Below are 10,088 nucleotides of genomic sequence, written 5' to 3' on the forward strand. Positions count from 1 at the left end.
ATTGTCTTGCCTGACTGCCTGCAAGAGTGCAGAATGCCTGCATCTGCAAAAGGGACATCCCTGTCAAAATCCCTGTTACTCCCTGCTGAGAGTAGACAGTGGGTGTTTTTGTTTGGAGAAGGTTTTGTTGTAAAATACCTCCTACAAAAGCCACCTTGGCAGCATGAGTGAAAAGCAGGGGCCTCCATACAGTTTTACAGAGTGCCCCTTTCTCCTTCCCCATTAATATAGGAAGAGGTCACACTGGGAACTCCCCATCCCCACTGCTTGGCACCTCCTCCTGCCTGTTCCTCTAACGTTGCTGAGTGTCTTCATGCATGGGAGGCTGCACAGGTCTTTGTCTACTGAAACCCATTGTTCCAAGCCCAGAGGAGGCCATAAAATAGTCTCCAGCACAGGGACTATCAGAGACAGAGAGACAAAACCCAACAGCATGTTGAAAAACAGGAGGGACCATGTAATTTATTAACAATGTCCCTTGGAGCAGTGATGATTGCCAGTATCTTTTTTTGCCCTGCAGAAAGGCTGTTGGCTGCATCCATGGAAGGTGACCCCCGGAGACAGCCTGTAGTGTCTCCTGCTCAGCCCCACTCTGCTCAGTTGGGGGATGTACAGGATTTGGGCTCTGAAAGCCACTAGATGTCAGGGTTACTCCGTTTCAGCCTTGACACGACAGATGTGGCACAGCTGGCTTGACCTGGAGGAGACAGGTCCCCTGTGTCCCCCATCCCAGTGCAGGTCGGGGCCAAGCAACATACAGGAACTGTAAATCATGCCAGGAATTCGGTGGAAATAGAAGAAAGTGGGATGAAGACTTTGTCCCCTTGCTCACATTGCTGTATGCCTCTTGAACAACAGACACAGTTCAGTTTGGTTTGTCCAATGAGCTTCTGATCATTGATGTCACAGGAACAGCCACACCAAATGGTCAAAAGCCTGTCCCAGAGTCATGAGTAACTTCAAAATTGAGTGCTGGTGATCTCCCACCAGCATGTGGAATAGGAATGTGCATTTAAAACCAGGGTGGGCTTGGATTAGCTGCTGGAGATGTGTCAAGCTGTCATCTGAACACCCCACCTCTGCATTCTCATGAGCAACTGTAACCCCTCAGTCCACAGCCTGCCTGTACCACTGCTTGGCTGGAAACATGTTTTGATCATTTAGCCCTTAAAATCACCCTCTTATTTGCTTAAAAACCTACTGATTTGGGGTGGGAGGGGAGAGAAAAAGTTCCAGTTTTACAAGTCAGAAAAAGTTCACATTTTGCAGAAAAAGTTCACATTTTGCAGAGACTCCAATGTTTTCCCTAGATTAAAAGCAATGTAAAATACAGAGTTTAGATGAAACTGAAAAATTTTCTGAAACGTGACAGTTGTTTTATGACATTTATCCTAACATTGTAAACTGGGTTAATCTCATAAATAAGTGTTAGAAAGAACTCATTTTAATGTATTAGAAACTAAAGGAAGTTATTTCATTATAAACAGGAGGATGTAGCAGTAGCAGTTTGAATGACTGAGACTTCTTTTTCCCTGTGGAAATATGTTCACCGGATTGGAGTTAAACAGGAGATACGGGGATATCCAACCTTTGGTAAGTCACATGCTTAGGTAGTTTTCTACCTTGCTCCTCACCAGATACTTTCTAAAGTGGGACAAGACCCTCAGTTTTTAGATATTTTCGTGTCCTGCCTAAAGACTTATCTTGATCTATAGAAGCGACCCACAAACTTAGGGTATGCAACTTCATATCACTTCCAAACCCTTTTCAGCCATAGGTATAATGACTGTGGGCTTCTGACTGCACATTTAATGCCTGAGGGGGTTTTTAATCTTGCAATATTCTTGAGCTGAATGACTTTCTGTAGTGAGAAGTCCCATGGACTAATTATGCTGCATATGAAAATCTATTTTCCTTTATCAGTTTAAATTTTCTGCCTTCATGGGAAAGCAGGTTATTTATTGGGAAAAATAACTCTGTGGCTTTTTGTGGTTATAGCTTCTAAGATCACTTTCTCACTGAAGGAATCAACAATTAAAGTTGGCTGTGAGTTGCATCACCACTTAGTCATGATAGATATGCAATTTCATAGTTTTCATTATAGAAAATAGGCACCAAAGTACATCAATAAACTATATAATGTGAAGTAATACTGATAAAAGCATGCTATTAGATTCATTAGTGCTAATCAGAAGAAAAGCATCGATAGTTACTCATTGACAATACTCAGTTAAAAAAGCAGTTTCTTAGGGTGAATGATTTTCAGTGATATGGGATTGTTGAAAAGAGAGTCTAAAAGCAAATGTCAAACCTGCCTCATTCATTGAGCATTGCCACTAAAGGAAGGGAAGAACCCCTTAGATAAGATCATACAATTAACATTTTTATTACAGATAAGGGCAAAGGAGAGAACATAATGGCAGCAAACGAGTGACTGTAAGGAACTAAGAAGACAGTGGAAGTGTAGGTGAACATTTCTGTTAGTTGGGATGTGAATGGCACTGCTTTGTAACTGCAGCATCTTTAAGGGGGATATTAAGTGGGTGTGGGGAATGCAGCCAGAGAGGGAGGACAGCCTGGGATCTCCTGGCATACAGAGGAAAGAAGAGGACAAGAGAACAACCCCACATCTATAGATATGACTGTGGATGTGATGGGAAGATTTCTTCAGACAGGATCCAATTCCACAAATTCATTGTCATTTAGACTTGCTTGCTGCTGTTGGATTGGTCATACAAAACAATGCTGGTGACTACCCATGAGAAGGCTATTCAAAATTGAAGGGGAAAAAAGTAAATGTAGATCTCTCTCAAATTCACAAGGACAAACTTGGGGAAATCCAGGAAACTTGTTGGAAACTTGTTGGAAAACTTGGAAGCCTGAAAGTTAGAAGGCAGTCTGGAAGTTGTCTGACAAGTAACAGGGAAAATATGTTTGAAAAAATTCCAGCTATGACAGGATGACTAACTGTCTCTAAAAATATATTAGCAGTAAGTTGAGAACCTGCAGAAAGGAGAGAAAAAAGACTGAACATCAAAGAGAGATGTGACATGGAGGTCAGAAATTGTAGAGAGAAAAGGAAAATTGAGAAATTCAAACTTAACTGGAACTTGCAAAATAAATTAAAACCTCAGGAAAAAAAGGCTGCCTCTAGAGCCACAATTCTTTCTTGTTCTTTTCTTGTGTAGGTAGAGATTGTAGCTAATCTAGGTAGGACAAAATGAAAATTAATGTGTTTCTAGAGATTATGTTGAAGGCTGAAATGAAGGCAGAGTGGAATTGCAGGAAAAGAAACGAGGTGGATGCAGAATGAAAATGTCAGTGCACTCAGACTGGTGGGGTGAGGGTGGGAGAGGGGCTGAAACTGCAAGAACAATCTCCATCTTGAATGCTGAGATCTTTCCCCTGTTTTTGCAGGTCTCCTGGCAAGGGTTGGATGTCCAGTTGGTGGGGATATCATCCAACAGAAGAACAAAGGCAGTGACTGTGTGTATGAAAGAGAAAAGCAGTAACTGGAGTAACTGCAGGTGAGATACTCTGCATGCTATGATGTGCAAGACTGTAAAGCAGGTCTAGAAGGAAAAATCAGTTATTTTAAAGAAATATGTGGAAAATCAGGGAAAGAAAGAACATGTGTCTCCTCAAGCTAGAATGTCTTCTAAATAGTGCAAAGCAGGCTAGGCACAGGTAAAACTATATGGTGTTTACTGATGGGGAAGGAGACCCCTACAAGACCCATAAGGTAGATAATATGACAGCAGTGAACAGCCACTGCTCCTGCTAAAGAGCTCTCCATTGTCAATGACAGCCTACTGTATCTAGCTGAGAGGGACTAGCCTAAGACTTTTCAGCAGCCTTTGGTATGTCTGCACAATGCACAAAGGAACCGCAAGACAGCTTGCCTACTCCTCCAGGGCATCACCTTTCCTACCAGCATGGGTCTGAACGTAGTAAGACTTGTATCTATCTGAAAAGTAAGTGAGACTTCATTTGTAGCATCTCAAAAAGACAGAAAGGGTCTAATCCTTTGGCTTCAACTCTGCCACAGCCCCTGACAGGGGTACAGGGTTCCAATACAACACTCAGCTCTGTCATCTCACTTGACTGCCCTTTGGCAAGCTGCTTTGTAATTCTGTTTTCCCATCATGTAAATCACAGGATGGCATTACCTTGCTCTGCATGTACATGTGTCATCTGGCACCATGTTGATTTTATCTTGAAGCCTGCTAGTCTAATCATGATGAGAAGAACAGATGTTGGCAGAGGTAAAGTGTCAGATCTAAAATCATACAGAATTTAGTGAGACTGCAGGACTTTTTCTGAGCTATGGACAAATATTGACTGGGGCCAGTTCCAACAGCCTCCTTTCTTAATAGATGCTCTAACATTGAACACGAGTGGTGACAAACTGGTGCAATTACTCACCATGTTACTAATCACACCATTTCCCTCCCTCCGTTATTGATTTTGGAAACACTGTTTGAAAAGAAAAAAACCCACAATCCTTTGTTGCCTGTAAAACCTAAATGGAAATTTAATCCCTCTTCCATCTACCATCCCCTCTCTGCATTTATTTTCAAGACACATTCTGATTGTTTTGTTTACTGCTTACTGTGTTTATGATTATTTTAATAGGAAGTGTTATGTGATACATTTTGTATGAAGGTCACTGCTTAGATATTCTCCATAGATGCTTTATTCGAGCAGCACTGATTCATAATGAATTCATGCCAGCCTCTTGCAGGGGGTTCTTTCCATTTCCAGACGGGGGTCCCACTGTAATTGACATCAGCAATGCACTGAATAAATAAGATTATCTGCTGTGGTATTTAGCAGTCACTGCAAATAGTATAAAGGCCACTGTGAAGTTGCTGAGGCCTATCATTTTACCCAGAGGTTAATATACTGTCAATAAATGGAGACACAAGCAACGCTGGAGCAGTTAGCTCACCAGAAGCCAGAGATGTGATAAATGGAAGATTTCATCTTTTCTCCAGCTAGAGAAACACCAACAGCATTCTCCTCTCTTGGTGCCAAGCTTCAAATGAGCTCCAAGACAGCAGTGCTCACTAACAGAAGACTGAAATCTGGCTTTTTCAAGTGCCCATTTCTCCCCAGAGGATCGCTCTCAGCCTACTGAAATCATCAGTGTTTGCTTATCTTCTGTGCAGAGCTGTGAACACTGTTGTGTAACGCACAGTGAATCTTTGATGCTTCCCAGGTTCCCACCCACCTTTCTCCCTGCACCCTACCAGTGACACAAGACTTGTTTTGTCTTCTTAACCTACTTGCAACAGGTCTCCCTCCTGGGTCTGACCTCCACCCTGTGCAACAATGAACACTTGAACTGCACTTATGGTGAGAGATGTTGTATGAGTTGTAAGGGATACCACTTTGCAGGAATATTCTTTTCATGTACTGAACATAAGAGGCTACATCTGCTTGGATTCACCTGGATAAGGTGTAATGACCATCAGAGAGCAGGTCTTTCCCAGCTGTGAAGATAATGGCTAGTAAACAAGGATCTAACATAATTGCACAGGAGTTTTAGTGTATTCTGTGAGGACTTGTACTAACCACAGAGAGGGAGAAAGCCTGTACTAGCATAATTGTCTCTCTAGACCTTGACAGATTAAAGTCTGTTTGGATAAAGGATCTATTTCAATGTGGATTATGTTCTGAGCGAGGTAATGCTCCCCAGAAACACTCCCTCAGGCTCCAACAGCAGGGGTTTTGTTGTGCAATTTCTCTCTATTCAGGATTTCCCCACCATGGGCTTGTCTACTCTGCTCTCAAGTGCAGGCAGCCTCTCACAAGTCACCATATCCTTTGGCATACACAGCATGCAGAGGAATCCATGCCCTGCTGTTTGTCCAGACCAGCTTCTGCTCACTTCCTTTGCAATCCTCTTATTCTTGTATAAGAAGGGAAGATTTTCCAGGGGTACCAATGGGTTTGTAGCTCAGGTTGCTGTGGAAAACTTTGCATGGTCGTTGCTCTGCTCCAGCATGTCTTTTTTGCTCCTTATTCCAGATACACAATGGGAAGGGCCCTGATGTTCTCATAGGTGTGTACCCCTCTGAATCCTGCTTGAAATGGCTGGATCCAAACTGCATTCAGACACTTTCATTCTTTCTTTCTTCCTGGGAACTGGACACTGAAGGGCTCTGGGCTTGGTTCCCACCTCCTGGTTATGATTAGATGCTCAATAGCTCATCACTGGCAAAGGAAGAGATCCTTCCAGCTCTCCCCCCAGCTATTATTGTTTGGTTTATAGCAGTCTGGGATCAATTAGCATATGGAAAAAAATCACAGATAATAAAAAAAAAAACACCACAGTTCCTAATGATTTTATGCAGTCTGGCTTCTATTTCAGTAAAACACAAGCAGAACTGTCTTTCCAAAGGTTCCCAGAGAACAATCAGACATAAATGCTTGACTTCGCTATACAGACTGTGTGCTTTCATCTCAATACATCAGGAGACACCGCGTTTATCTTTGCATTCATCATCTTTTATTCCTACCACCTGCTAATACCTGGAACCATACCTGGACTGAATTTTTGCCTTTTTAGTAATCTGTTTCTTTTCTATTATTGTGACCCATAGCTCTGTGCTGTGTTTCATGGTTCATTTTCTCCAAGAAGGGCTTTCTCATTTAAATATTCGGCGATACAGCCTCTGAAATGTAAGTGGGCTTTACAAACAAAGAGAAAAGGATCTGGAAAAGCAAACCCCTGGTTTAGCTTAGCCATGCAAGAGTTTGTTCTTCCCTGCAAGGCAATCTGGGTACATGGCCAGGAAGGTTGGCAGGTATCAGTGGCACTTCCCTGTCACAACAAAAAGATGTACATAGGTACAATCAGGAAGGCAAAGGCATTCCAAGGAGTTCCCAGAAACTGTGGTTGCCAAAACCATTCTTTCTAATTTCTTTAGTGAACAGTAGAAGCAAGAGTAAAAACGTGTCTGCTATATGGCCCTATTCTATTATATTTGGGGCATATTGGGGAGAATTGTAGCCTAGCATTCATGACCAAAGAGGTCCCTCCTGCATTTAGCACCTCATTCATGTGTCAGAAAAAGCCTCACTTGTCAGCTTTGTGAGTCTCCATTCCAAGTGAGGGCTCTGATTGCAGTGCCTCCATTTTCCTCCTCTAAAATGAAATAATTGTCCGTACTTTCTCAGCCTTCATGAACAATTTTGACCAGGAACTGCCAGCACCTGGCATGTAATCTTTCATGTCCAGACTGGAAGGTGAATCTTTTTAGACTTTGACCAGAGCTGGTGGTAAGGACAGACTGACTCCACTTCTGAGTCATTCCCAAGAAGACTCCTTCTTTCTCCACTGACCAGAGGGGGGGAAAAGGGTTCTGACTCTGGCAGCACAGGCTGGAAATCAAAACCAACTTTGCAAAGGAGCTCCTGAGTAAGTAGCAAGGACAACTGCTGAAACTGTTCCAGTCCTGGAAGTGAAAAAGACCATTTCTCATGCCCTTTCTGCCAGCAGAGCTGGGGTTTTGAAACACCAAGACTGACACTTGGTGTGCTATTGCTCCTCCTCCCAGCTGCTCACCTTTCAAAAAAGCATTCTGTGCTTTTTAGCACAGAAACATGATGTTTTGGGGAACAGGGAATGGAGGCTAAACTGGTAACATGAGAGGTGGAAAAGATGACTTCTCCCAAAGTGCTCAGAACAAGACTGCACAAGTTTGCCACTGCAGCTCTTGGTGTGGTACAAGGGGTGCATTGGACAGGCTGGGGAGAATTTCTAGGTGTGTTGCATCAGGTTTTGATGATCATTGCTTCAAGACCAACAGGAAGCACAGGGCAAATTCAAACAAATCTGGTCTTAAAGCATCCAGGTCTGGAAAGCCACTTCATGATGTGAGGCTTAAGGAACTCAAGTGAGCTCCATCAAGAGAGGGGGAAAGTAGAGACCACTAAATTATGTAGGAACAGGGTGCTTGTTCAGGATTTTTTTTATGTCATGCCATAGATCTAAAAATATATTGATGGCATTCTGCTCTCTTCTGTTCTTGTCTGTAACAGATATATTCTGTCTTTAGGTTCAAAATATTATCCATAATTCGTATTTTGGTTTGACGTAGTTATCTGGGTGACCTTTACCAGCCTGTGATATATTGAAAAGCTGATTAGATGTTGGTTTGTTTCATAGGAAGGATCAATAAGAACAAGATTAGGAAAAAAAAAAAAAGCCATTTCATTTGTATTAAACAAATTCTGATAATGGTTTATTTGAGAAACTCTACACCTCCAGTGCTTGGAACAAGGATTCGAGAACTGGCACAGAGTCACTCTGCTGTCACAAATGTGTCATTTGACATAGTTGTAAAACATCTGCTCAGACTCATCCAGTCTATAAACCTCTAAGGATCTTCCTTTCTATGGGTTCAGTTGTTGCTTTGAGAGAAGGTGATGAGGTCTCTGAGAGCAAATCTGAAAGCATCAGAGAGATGAGAACCTACTGCTCTTGCATCCCTGGGTGGAGGTTATCCTCTGCCACATTGGTTTCTTTTTTAAACCTCTCTACAGCATTGCATTTCCTTGCAGTCTTCTTGGTAGCAAGATTTCTCTTGGTAAGCCACAGCCTGCTGGAGCACCTCTCTCTGATTTCCATCAGTAGTATTTTCAATGGTAATTCAGGTTTGGATAGTAGAAGACTCATTTCCAAGATCTAGAGTAAGTGCAACCACAGTGGAAGTACTGCGGAATGGCTTTGAAGTGTGGGCTTGTCCTTCACCTCCAGACATCATGAGCGTCCAAGCTGTTTTGACTGGTAAATCCAACACTGGGGCATGAATGTACAAGAATTTGCCTCTATCCTATCAAACAATTATCTGAACATCCACGTCCTCATCTGAGCTAGTGAAATGTTGCATCTATGCACACAGATTATACTCAGCCTCCCTACATAAGGTAGGATTAGGAGAGTGTCTGCTTTCCCTTTGGGAATGCTCTGCCAGCTGGCAGTGGAAATGTTTGCTGTCTTTTACAGACTAGCAGCAAAATCTGAGGGACTTCACAGCACATTATGAACACATTGCAATTCATTTCCAGCATGAAATCCACTCTCCCAGCTACCCTCCTGCTGCAGTTCTAAATGTGACTTTCTTCATAATCTGTGGAGACTGAGCAAGTTGAAGCTGTTCTTGGCCCCCGGAGCCTTGGAAGAAAGACCAAACCAATTTGTAATGTTCAAGAACCTCATGATGCTAATGAAATAATCAATTGCAGTCCCTTTTGTGGGGATAAAGATGTTGGCTGTAATCCCTTGTAGTGCCTCCCATCATTTCTGCAAGTCACACAGACGGATGAGCATGGCAGTGAAGCTCACAACCTCTACATCTGCCCTTTGCTGTTGACATGCCTCCTCAATAAGGATGATTATTTCTGCTGCTGGGGTGAGCAGCTGTGCTCCTAATGCCGGCTATGCTATCTTGTGTTTTCACAAATAAAGGCAGTGATTATCTCATTTGTTTGTTTTCCCTCATGGATAAATGTATTTGTTCCATATCCCCCAAAGACTCAGGAGTTTGAAGATGCACCTGCAAACATAAAGAGAATCTACTCTGTTTCCCAGATGGTTGTATAAGAGGACTTAGGAGACACTGAGATCAGTCCTTCTCTGTCATCGGAATGTAGCAAAGTCATTACACGATAGAGGAGGTAAGAACATCAAGTACAAACCTGTCCCTGATCTTGCTTCTTCCTATCATCTGGCCCTGGCAAGTTCAAAACAGGTAATGGGTCCTGTGAAACTGTAGCCATATTTTACATACAGAAATGGTTTCTCAGAGAATGCTTTCGTTACCTATCAGTGTATGCTACCACCACAGGTCTGCTCCTTTCCCCTGTGTATGAAGTCTGGGGCTGTGCGTAGCACACAGTGTTTTGATACCTGAAGTGGATAAATCTGACATGCCTTGGAAAAACATTTCAAGAAGATATTCACAGATCAAATTTATGTTTATGTTTACTATGAAAGCTTCTTTTTTGTTTGGTTTTTTGTTTGTTTGTTTGTTGTTTTTTTTCTTTGCCTAAGCAGTTACCAACCCCCCCCCCAAAAA

At 42.5% G+C, this 10,088-nt stretch overlaps 1 long non-coding RNA gene across 1 annotated transcript; it reads left to right on the top strand.

Moving 5' to 3' along the window:
- Positions 1-1,526: 1,526 nt before the first annotated feature.
- LOC133212701 (uncharacterized) lies at positions 1,527-9,755 on the top strand. The gene is made up of 3 exons (XR_009725578.1): positions 1,527-1,593; positions 3,418-3,527; positions 9,545-9,755. It is a non-coding gene; the product is annotated as an uncharacterized LOC133212701 (long non-coding RNA).
- The last annotated feature ends 333 nt before the right edge of the window (positions 9,756-10,088 follow it).

The sequence above is a fragment of the Neopsephotus bourkii genome, unplaced genomic scaffold (genome assembly GCF_033783945.1).
Source record: "Neopsephotus bourkii isolate Nb327-2 ecotype Australia unplaced genomic scaffold, CSIRO-AGI_Nbou_v1 NB_739, whole genome shotgun sequence".
NCBI lineage: Eukaryota > Metazoa > Chordata > Aves > Psittaciformes > Psittacidae > Neopsephotus > Neopsephotus bourkii.